Source organism: Triticum dicoccoides, chromosome 4A (genome assembly GCF_002162155.2).
Source record: "Triticum dicoccoides isolate Atlit2015 ecotype Zavitan chromosome 4A, WEW_v2.0, whole genome shotgun sequence".
NCBI classification, from domain to species: Eukaryota; Viridiplantae; Streptophyta; class Magnoliopsida; order Poales; family Poaceae; genus Triticum; species Triticum dicoccoides.
The window spans coordinates 654,852,341-654,862,469 of record NC_041386.1 but is presented as its reverse complement, the minus strand read 5'-3'; the positions used below and the strand labels follow the sequence as shown (position 1 = coordinate 654,862,469).

At 45.4% G+C, this 10,129-nt stretch overlaps 1 pseudogene; it reads right to left on the bottom strand.

The window, feature by feature from the left end:
• Positions 1-2,513: 2,513 nt before the first annotated feature.
• Positions 2,514-4,559, bottom strand: LOC119283981 (annotated as a pseudogene).
• Positions 4,560-10,129: the final 5,570 nt, after the last annotated feature.

Below are 10,129 nucleotides of genomic sequence, written 5' to 3'. Positions count from 1 at the left end.
TAAAACAACCGAGTAATAAGCGTCGATGAAAAGTTGGCATGATCTTGAGGGATGGAGGGAATAAGACAAGTGTGATTAACTAAGTCACTAATCATCCAACTTGTGCCATACTTAGGGAGATAGCCGTGCACCCTGGCAGGACAATCTGCGTTCCTGCAAACCATTGTCAGGTATTTCTGACTTGATACCTGAGCAGTGAAAACCCTTTGCGTGGACATTGCCCAGTTTGTTATTGCATCCTTCAGAGCTTGCTTGTTGGGATACATAGCACCCGTCGCATTATTGTTCTGGTGATATTGCCAGGCAGAATCATGTCCATCGTTCACGATCATAGCAGATGAGAAGTCATGATTCTACGATGCAGGATTCGGGACCTCCTCTGCATTTTCTTCTTCACCCGACTCGTCTGAATCATAGGCATGACCCAAATCAACATCGGTGTCTTCTTCTTCCGTCTGGTCCTGCATGTGCCCATCTACCTCGTCAGCGTCCACCTCGCCATTGTATTCACCATCGGCATTTCCCCCTTCTACCTGACTATTCTGCCTTGGTTCATAACCATCAGCATTTCCTCCTTCTACCTGATTACTCTGTCCTTGTTCGTAACCATCATCTCCAGCATTTGACATAGATAACCGCCTACCTATACTGCTCTGCCCAGGATCGTTGCCACCTTGGCCTTCATGTGCAGTGACCTCCTTCACGATGGGAAGCACTAAAGCAATAGGATTGCAACCCCTTCGTTCACAACCTTGTAAGCACCGCACCCAATCGGAGTCTCGCTCTATTGGCCCCAAATAAAAGTAAATTATTGTACTTGACCGTGTCCACAATGCATGAACCCCGATGGCATGTGTTTCAGTATCAAGACCTAAACTTGTCGCAATCCATTCTTTCAACTGACTGACAGACCATGTTTGAGGTGCGCTCATTGGCACCTCTATGTGAGTAAATTCACTCAGATCAGCTCCCATCTCAGTTGTTTGGACAGTACCAGGCTCACCTATTTTTTTCAACAACGAAATACAAGTATTAAGCAACAACTTAAAATAGCCCCACTAACAAATATTAGACATGTCTATATATTAGCTAGCTATATATTACAGAATATTAACGGTGCAACTAATACAATTCACACATCTACAAGTATATTACAAATATTTGCCGGAGCAACTACAAATATTTACAGATTTTAATATTTGACTGGACTGCCTATATTACGGATTTTACCGGAGCTACTCCAAATACTGACACTCCTAAATACTTGACATCCACATATAGTACGGAATATTACCGGAGCAACTACACACTTTTACAAAACTAATTAGTTGACATCTAAATATATTTACGTATACTACCGGGGCAAATAACAATAATCATACACCTAATTTATTTCACATCGAAACATATTAACAAATACTATCGGAGCACCTACAAAAAACAAAATGTTTGTTGAAATATACCCTTGAAGCGTGCGTGCGAACGAAGAACGACGAACGACGGCCACCAAACTGCCGGAGCTTCACCTCTACCACCTCCACCACACTGCCCCAACTTCACCACCACCACCTCCACCAAAATGCTCACCACGACCACCACGAGCTACCCCATCAGTAGATCGAGACCTCTTTTGGCGGCCCTAACTAAGTTGAATCCATTCACGGTGTCAAAACCGCAAAAAACTGGCCCATTTAGGTGCAGAAATTGGAGGCATTTTCGTGTAGAGAGAGGAGAAGGAAAGAACAGAAGAAGAACACAAGGTCTCACGTGGAGAGTGGAGGAGGACAAGGCCGCAGGCTGCCGTGAGGTGGGGCCGCACCCTGTCGGCCCGCAGCAGGCTGACAGGGGCGCCCCCCGTGACCGCCCACGCCGACAGCTCCCTCCCTCCCCCTCGCGACGTGGCCTGCCCAATGCGCGGCCGGCACATGGCAGGCGGGCCAGCTGTCGGCCGGCTACTGGCCGACTGCGACCACTCGGCTCGCTGCGGGCTGATTAGGCCCAGTCGGCCTACGGCAGGCTGACGGTGTATTATTTTTGCAATTTATTTTTTCAGCGTAATATTTTTGCAAAAAAAAATGTATTATTTTAAAACAATTAGCTAAGAACGGGTCATTGGAAGCTCATGTAGCTATAGCTTTGCGGCGTGTGAGTGACGATAGCTAGTTCTTGGAGGTGTTGGTCCACATCGTCCTTCTCCGATGCTAGCCAGAAGAACGACTACTCCAATGGATATATTGAGTGTGTTGGGATAAGGACCATGACCAAATTATCCGTTTCTTAAAAAAGATGGGTGGGATTATTACTTGGAAAGAATAGAATCAAGCCTCATTATACTAAACACAAATACTTTTCTTACAGTGACTAATTTGTAAAATGAATTCTGTAAAAATATATCCAAATCCCCACCAAATGCGAAAATAATAGACCGCCTCTCTCACTACTTTTGTACTCAAGCATTTTCCATATAAATGGGACAGTATACCCTACAGTAAAAGAAGGGTGCATATTGTATTCTACTCTCTGATATCTTCGAGGGTGCAGTCAGGACACTTGTAATCCTTGATATGTGCTGATTCAGAAGCAGTTATCTTCACACATCTGCCATGGAACCACAGATCACATACGTTACAACAGATCCAAAAGCCATTGGCATGGTACGGAGCACCACAGTCTCCGCAAAAGTGTCGCTCACTAACTTCATGATCCTCTTCATCTTCTTCAGAAAGCGTCCTAGAGTTCTTGTTTGGATCGGACACGTTTTGCCAGGAGTCTTGAGATAGTAGTGGCATGTTCTCTTCAACAGGTGTTGTAGAGTTTATGTTTGGATTGGACACGTTTCCCATTAAGTCTGGAGATCGTGGCACACTGTCTTGAGCAGGTGCACCCGAACATACGTTTTGATTGTACACATTTTGCATCAAAACTGGAGATGGTGGCGTAGGTAGCCAAACAATCTTGTGGAAGTGATACAATGTTCGATAGACAGTTGGCAAATTGTTCATCATATCAAATAAACGCATCCTGAAAGGAGTAAAGGAACATCATCGAATCAGTAATAGGATGTGCAAGCAATATATTACAGATGACGTTCTTTCATGCATAGTGGAACTAAGCTCTAAATCTAATTATTTAGAGAGAAGATCAATGTCACCCAGAAAAACAATAGTTCATCATTTAACAATGATGCTCTAACAATTGCTTGTGCATGACTACTGGTCTATTGCGTCTGTTTCCTCGCTCCCATTTCTCAACAGAAAATTTGTATCAAAATAGGAGAAAACAACATATAATGTATTCTTTTTAAAGAGAATCTTTTGCCGACATGTTTGAAATCATAGGAATTGCACATTGTTTTTTCTACCGCAATTCAACTGACATTCTATTACGATTGCATGCTTAATTAAATCGGTTACCACCCCGTTTTTCATGTGTACATTAAACATATAAAAGGCTTAAATTTTACTCTACATGCGAATAAAAAAGAACTGTTGAATGCATCCTTCTACATGAGATGAAATACGTAGACTAGTTATTTGATACTCCTTCCCTTCCATAATATAAGAGCATTGAGACGAAGGAAGTAGTGCGTACCTGTGATTGGCGTTGAGGCAAGCGGCGAAGAAAAATGCGACGCCGATGAGCCACGAGAAGCGCGTTGGGCGATGAACTCGAGCCAGGCAAAAGGGCTCATGTAATCCGGCCGGAAGTTGACGCCCAGCGTCGGCTCCGGCATGTGGGGTGGCGCCAACTCATCCGGCCGCCTCAACTCCCAGCTCCCGTCCGCGTGGCCGTACAAGCACAGTGCTTTCTTTCCTGCGCGTATGTAGAGAATGAAGCCCGGTGATTGGCAGACGCGTGGATCCACAGTTTTCTTATTGTCGAAAATGGATCTAATAAGATTTCATGCATCCGGCGCAGCAGAGCAGGATCTCTTACCTGGCTGGCATAATAGACCATATAATTCCGTCTGATCTGCACGAACCGAACGAGCAGAGGAGAAAGCCTAGTGTTAGATCGATCTGCACGTCTCACGGAGACAAAGGTGATAACTAGTCGCTCCGTTCCTAAATCTGTTCCAAAATTTTTGTCTTAGATTCGTCTAGATACGGATGTATCTAATACTAAAAAGTGACTTGATACATCCGTATTTAGACAAATCTGAGACAAAAATTTTGGGCTTTCTAGAAATTTCAATAAGTGACTACATACGGAGCAAAATGAGTGAAACTACACTCTAAAATATGTCTATATACATCCATATGTGATAGTTTATTTGAAATCTCTAAAAAGACAAATATTTAAAAATGGAGAGAGTAATTAAGAAGGGTGCTACGGCCGTTACCGGTGGTGAGGGCTCGGACGAGAGCGCTGCGGCGGGCAGAGAAGTCCTCGTAGATTTCCTCCACGGTGCGTGGCCCTCTCATTGGGGCGACGACGATGGCGTCCCCAGCGTGGAGCGCCGGTGGCGGGGTTGGTGAAGGCCGCCCCTCAGCGTCCACCGTGAGACGAGGCCTGGTGGGAGTGGGGTTGGAGGAGGGGCCGGCGCCAGATGCATCCATGGTTGGGACGAGATCTGGACGAGGTTCGCTGGGGGTAGGCTAGCAGAGAGGGAGGGAGAGATCGAGAGGGAGTGCTAGCCGGCCGGGCGTCAAGATGGTGGAACGGAGGAGGACGCGGGCGGGTTATAAATTTCCTTTTCCTGTTTCTGGGCGGGAAGTATTGGTTTGCGTTTCTTTCCCGTTTTTGGCCGCGCCGGCGAGGTGCCAGCGGGGCTGCAATTAGTAGAGAATGGCTGGCGGTGCAAATCCTAGGTCTGCTGACGCGGTGGCCGGATCAGAACCCATGATGCCATTTTCCCGTCATTTATTTCCTTCGTTGTGAAATGCTTGTTAGCCCAAAGCTTTGAGCGAGAGGAAAAGTGAGAGAGAAAGGAGAAATATGTGATTCTCGCTACAATCTCTCTTACTCCACATTGAAGCGTTCCATTGATTATATGTTGTACAGAGCACATAAAACATATCACGTCTAGAACTACCTACTACCTAGACTAAGACCATACCATGACATACCAATGAGAGTGGATGAGTACCACTCTACACTACCATGCCATCTATGTCATGATGGGCCGCCTCATGTGTAGTCAACACATGGGTCCCCACTTTGGGCCAACCCATGTGCAGACTGCTACACGGGGCTTGCCGAGAGACGAGATTGAACCCAGCATTCTCCCCCTCAACCCTGTCGCCGGGGTTGGACAACAACGATCCCGATCTTGTCGTGCATTTTCTGAAACCGGATGCAGCGAAGAGCATTTGGCAGGATGTCAGCCTTTTGCTCACTAGTCCCGACGAACTTCATGTTCACCGTGCCCTTCTCGACCCAGTCATGTACGAAGTGATAGCGGAGATTGATGTGCTTACTCTGGTCGAAACACTGGATTCTTGCAGGGAGATATCACCGAGTTTTTGTCGACTAAGATGAGCTCCGGTGCGGTGTCTTAATCCAGTATTTCACTGAGGAGGCGAGACAACCAGATTCCCTGACATGTTGTTGTTGCTGCAGCGATGTACTCCGCCTTGCATGAAGACGCGACCACCACCTTCTGCCTCATGGATTGCTAGTTGACGGGGCTCCTCCCAAGAAGAAATAGCATGCCCGAGGTGCTTTTCCGGGAGCCCATGTCACCAGCATGGTCAGAATCGCTGTAGCCGACTAGGTTCTCTCCGCCGCCATGATGATGCACGTATTCAAGCGTGAGCATACCCAGGATTTATCAGAGCAGGTGCTTGACGGCAACAAGGCGATCGCATGCCGTGGCTTCCATGTGCCTGCTAAGCTGACCCGACAACGAATGCAATGTCCAGCCGGGTGTGCATGAGGTACCTGAGACACCCGATAACGTTGCCGTAGAACGTAGCATTCATCGTCTTCTGGGGGCTTTCCTTGCTGATCTTCAGCTACGCTTCCAACAAAGCATGCACAACGTGGCAGTTCTCCATGCTTGCCTGCTTGAGCATCTTGGCGGCATAGGTCGCTTGCATGATCATCGTGTGACCACGCTCCTAGTTCACCTCCAGGTCGAGGTCGAGGTAGTTCTATCTCAACCTGGGGTGTTGCTGTACGCTGGGTACTCAACAGTAATAGAGCTGCTCACTGTTGTCTCCCCGGGTGCCTTTCAATTCCAGCGTGCGTCCTCGTTGAAGACTACGTCCCGGGAGATGTGCACACGCTTTGGAATGTCGTGTATCTTGTATGCCCTAGAGCTTGTTTCCTAGCCCATGAACACCACTGGGGTGCTCCTGTCATCAAACTTCTTTAGCGGTGGGCATGGCGTCCTGACATGCCCAACCCAGCCAAAAGTGTGGAAGAAGCGTACGTCGGGCTTCATCCCTTAGCACGCCTCGTAGGGCATCTTGCCATTGATACTCCTTGCGAAGTAGTGGTTGAGGATGAAGATGGCTGTGAGCACGGCCTCTCCCGAGTACATGGTAGTCTCCTTCTTTTACTTTAGCAAGCAGCATGCCATCTTGAGCACCATTTGGTTCCTTCGCTCGATGATGTCGTTCTGCTATGGGGAGTACGGGTCCATAGATGTCATTGTACCCCTTTGTCGTCGAAGTGCTTGTAGAAGGTGGCCAACGTGAGCTCGCACCATCATCCATGCGCAACACACGCAGCTTGATGCTTGACAATGGCTCTCTCCGCCTCATCCTTGGAGACAAGGAGCGTCGCCATATGAACCTGCTATAGTCGTTGACGTATAACAGGATGTAGAGATGCCCACCTGACGTTGCCGGGGTGATTGGACGGTAGAGGTCCCCGTGAACCAGCTCCAGGGGCTTCCTTGCCCTGTATTTTTCCTTCTTGGGGAATGGCATACGCCACTGCTTCCCGGCAAGGCATGCATCACACCACTCATTAGCGTGCGCGATGTCAGGGAGCCCATGGACGAGCTCTCCTCAGGCCATCTTTCACATAACCATCAGAGTGCTGGTGCCCAAGCCGGGTATGCCAGCGCCACGCCTCACAGAAGTGTCCCAGGGCAAGGCACAAGGGATGAATGGAGTGGAAGAAGAATTTCTACAGATGATTCGCTCCTCGAGTTACCTCGATGAATAGCCTCCTACGTACGCTGGTCTCACATGGTAAGCACCCCACAATGGATGGTGATGACGTACTAGCTCGTCGAGCTAGCAAATGCTCATGAAGTCGTTGTTGAGCGTTGGGATGAAGAAGGGGCGAATAGCTCCTGTGTGACATCTTTCGTGGGAATTGGAAGGATGAGACGTTGTTCAACGGAATGGGTTTGGTGCGACACTTTTGAGCGAGTAAATAGCCCAGACACGATATGGCCCTTAAGCTGAACTGATGCCCTCATTAGCTGTTATGGGCTGGACCCACAACTTATCCACGTAAGCGTGGGACCCACCTCTTCGCCCGTGCCCGTCCGCCCGCTGTCGGGACCCACCTCTTCACCCCTTCGCCCGTGCCCGTCCGCCCGCCGCCGCCCATTGCTTCCCCTTTCCCCATTCTTCCTCTTCTCCATCGACCTAGTCCATATGTCCACCTCCTGCGCCACTCACTCAAAATGGCATCAGTATGGTCGAGTGCCGCACACAAGGTGCTTGTCATGCCCACGCCCAGAGCCTCTGAAACGATGGGTCAGTAGGACTGATAAGAATGGAAATCTTGGGTGGGAATTTGTGAAGTGCTTGAGAAAATCAATGGCATGAAGGGATGGCAAGGTTAGATCTCAGTTCTTAGCCCGTACTTTCACTACCGTTTGCTCTGATTTCTCCATATTTTGTTTCCCCACCTCAAATTTTGAATTTAGGGTTCATGTTGTTGTTTCCAGATCCTGAAGAAATGCACACATTTCGAGTGGATGGATGATTATGTTGAGAGGATTCAGTTCGTGGGCTACGTTGATTAGAGTGAGGCCGCAACCTGGGAGCTCAATTTGGCCGGGGTGCCACAGATGGAGAGCTTGGACAGAGAGGCGGGCAGAGTCGTGCCGATGGTGAGCTATGCGCGCAATGCTACCCATGCTGAACCGCACTTGGAGTCTCAACTGACCAAGGAACTGAAGAAGATCAAGAAAAATCAAATGGAGATGATCAATTTGCAGAAACAAGCAAATATCATGGCAGGGGGTTTTTATTGTTGTGTCATTGCTCTGTTTATGTTTTACTTGCTATTCATCCGTCATTAGAGGAGGCATTTAGGTCCGCCATTAGAGAACAACATAAATATAGCTTCCCCCCTTACTTACCTATTAAAACAAGGTAATTTAACCACTCAATTTGAATGAATCTATGGTGGAAATGAGATGAAAAAGAGGAGGCACCCGAGACAAGGAGGAGGTGGAGAGAATGAAGTGGGGAGAAAGTGAGTGTGGGTAGGAGAGGCTGTCCAAAATATTTTGTTGCTGCCCACTTACTAATGACGCACCAGCACTAAATGCGCCATTAGTAATCCAGGTTACTAATGGCGCACCTTCTGGCGGTGCGCCATTAGTAGTTTTGAAAAAAAAAAACATACTAATGGTGCACCAATCTACAGTGCGCCATTACTAGTTTAAACTAGTAATGGCGTACGCCTGAACAGTGCGCCATTAGTAGTATTGCAAAAAAAGGAATAAAAAATATAATAAAAAAAACAACATTAGTGGCGCACCTTTTCCGACGGGTGCGCCATTACTAGTTACAACTAGTAATGGCGCACTATGTCTGGATGCGCCATTAGTATGTTTGGACAGGCGCACTAGTTCAAAAAAAAATTGATACTAATGGCGCACCTCTGGCCATGTGCGCCATTAGTAGTTTCAACTCTAATGGTGTATCAGAATGCGGTGCGCCATTAGTATATGCTAATGGCGCACCCCTTGTCTGGTGCGCCATTAGTGTCAATCCCATCTATAGCCCTTTTTCTAGTAGTGGTGGCAAATAGTTGGAGCTTCGCACAGGGTGACTAGGCCTGGCTCTTTTCTTTTTTTTCTGTGTTTTGTTTCTATATTTCGTTTTTTGTTCCATTATCTTTTTATTTCCTATTTTTTCCATTCCAAATTGATTTTTCTTTTTTACTTTTTGCGTACATTCCAAACTTTTAAAAGAAATGTAGAACTTCAAATTTTATGGAATTTGTTGAAAAAAGTTCAAAATTCCAAAATTTTGTTCCCATTTAAAAAATGTTTGGAGCTTAAATTTTTTGTACTCATTCCAAATTTTTTTCAAAATTAAAAAAAAAGTGGCCATTTTTCCAAAAATTATTTGCGGTTTTAAAAATTGTTCGGGATTTTCTTTTAAAAACTTGCATTTTGAAAATGTTCCAAATTCAAAATATTCTTGTTTTAGGTAACAAATTTCCAAGAATAATATTTTAAATAGTTCCACATTGCTCCTTTATATACAGTCGTACCAATTTATATACTTTTGCAAAACTGTAATGGTAAAGTGGATAGATGAATTAAGTTGGACAAAGGATGGATGGATTGCTACATGAGCTAGATGGAAAATACCTTGAATTTCATAAATGAAGAATTTTTTCCCCATTTTTTAAAAAATGTCTGTGTTTTCCGACATTGTTTGAGTTTTCAACAGAATTGCATTTTAAAAAAGAATCCAAATTCGGCAATTATTATTGTTTTTGTGAAATCTTCACAAATTCAAAATAATGTTCGTGTTAAAAATACACATTTTCTAAAAAAAATCTGAATTTTCAAAACATGTTCCCATTTTACAAGATTTTCCACAAGTTCAAAAGTGTTCGTGTTTGTATAAAAGTTTCATGTTTCCAATAAATGTTTGTGAATTTTAAAAAATGTTTCGCTTCAAATTTTGTCAGTGTTTTTCAAAAATATATGGAATTTTAAAAAAAAATCATATATTTGAAAACTTTTCGGCATTTAAAAAATTGTTCATGTTCCCAAGAATATTCAGCAATTCATAATTATTATTACTTTTGAAAAAAATATATTTCAAATCCGACCCTCCGTTATGTTTTTCAATATTTGCGATGGCCATTGATTAACATGACGTGTTTGTTTGAGTGGCTGGCAGCACTTGGTTGGGTCTTTGAGGTCATGAGTTTGATTCTTCAACTCGTCTTATTTTTTGGATTTTGACTCGTG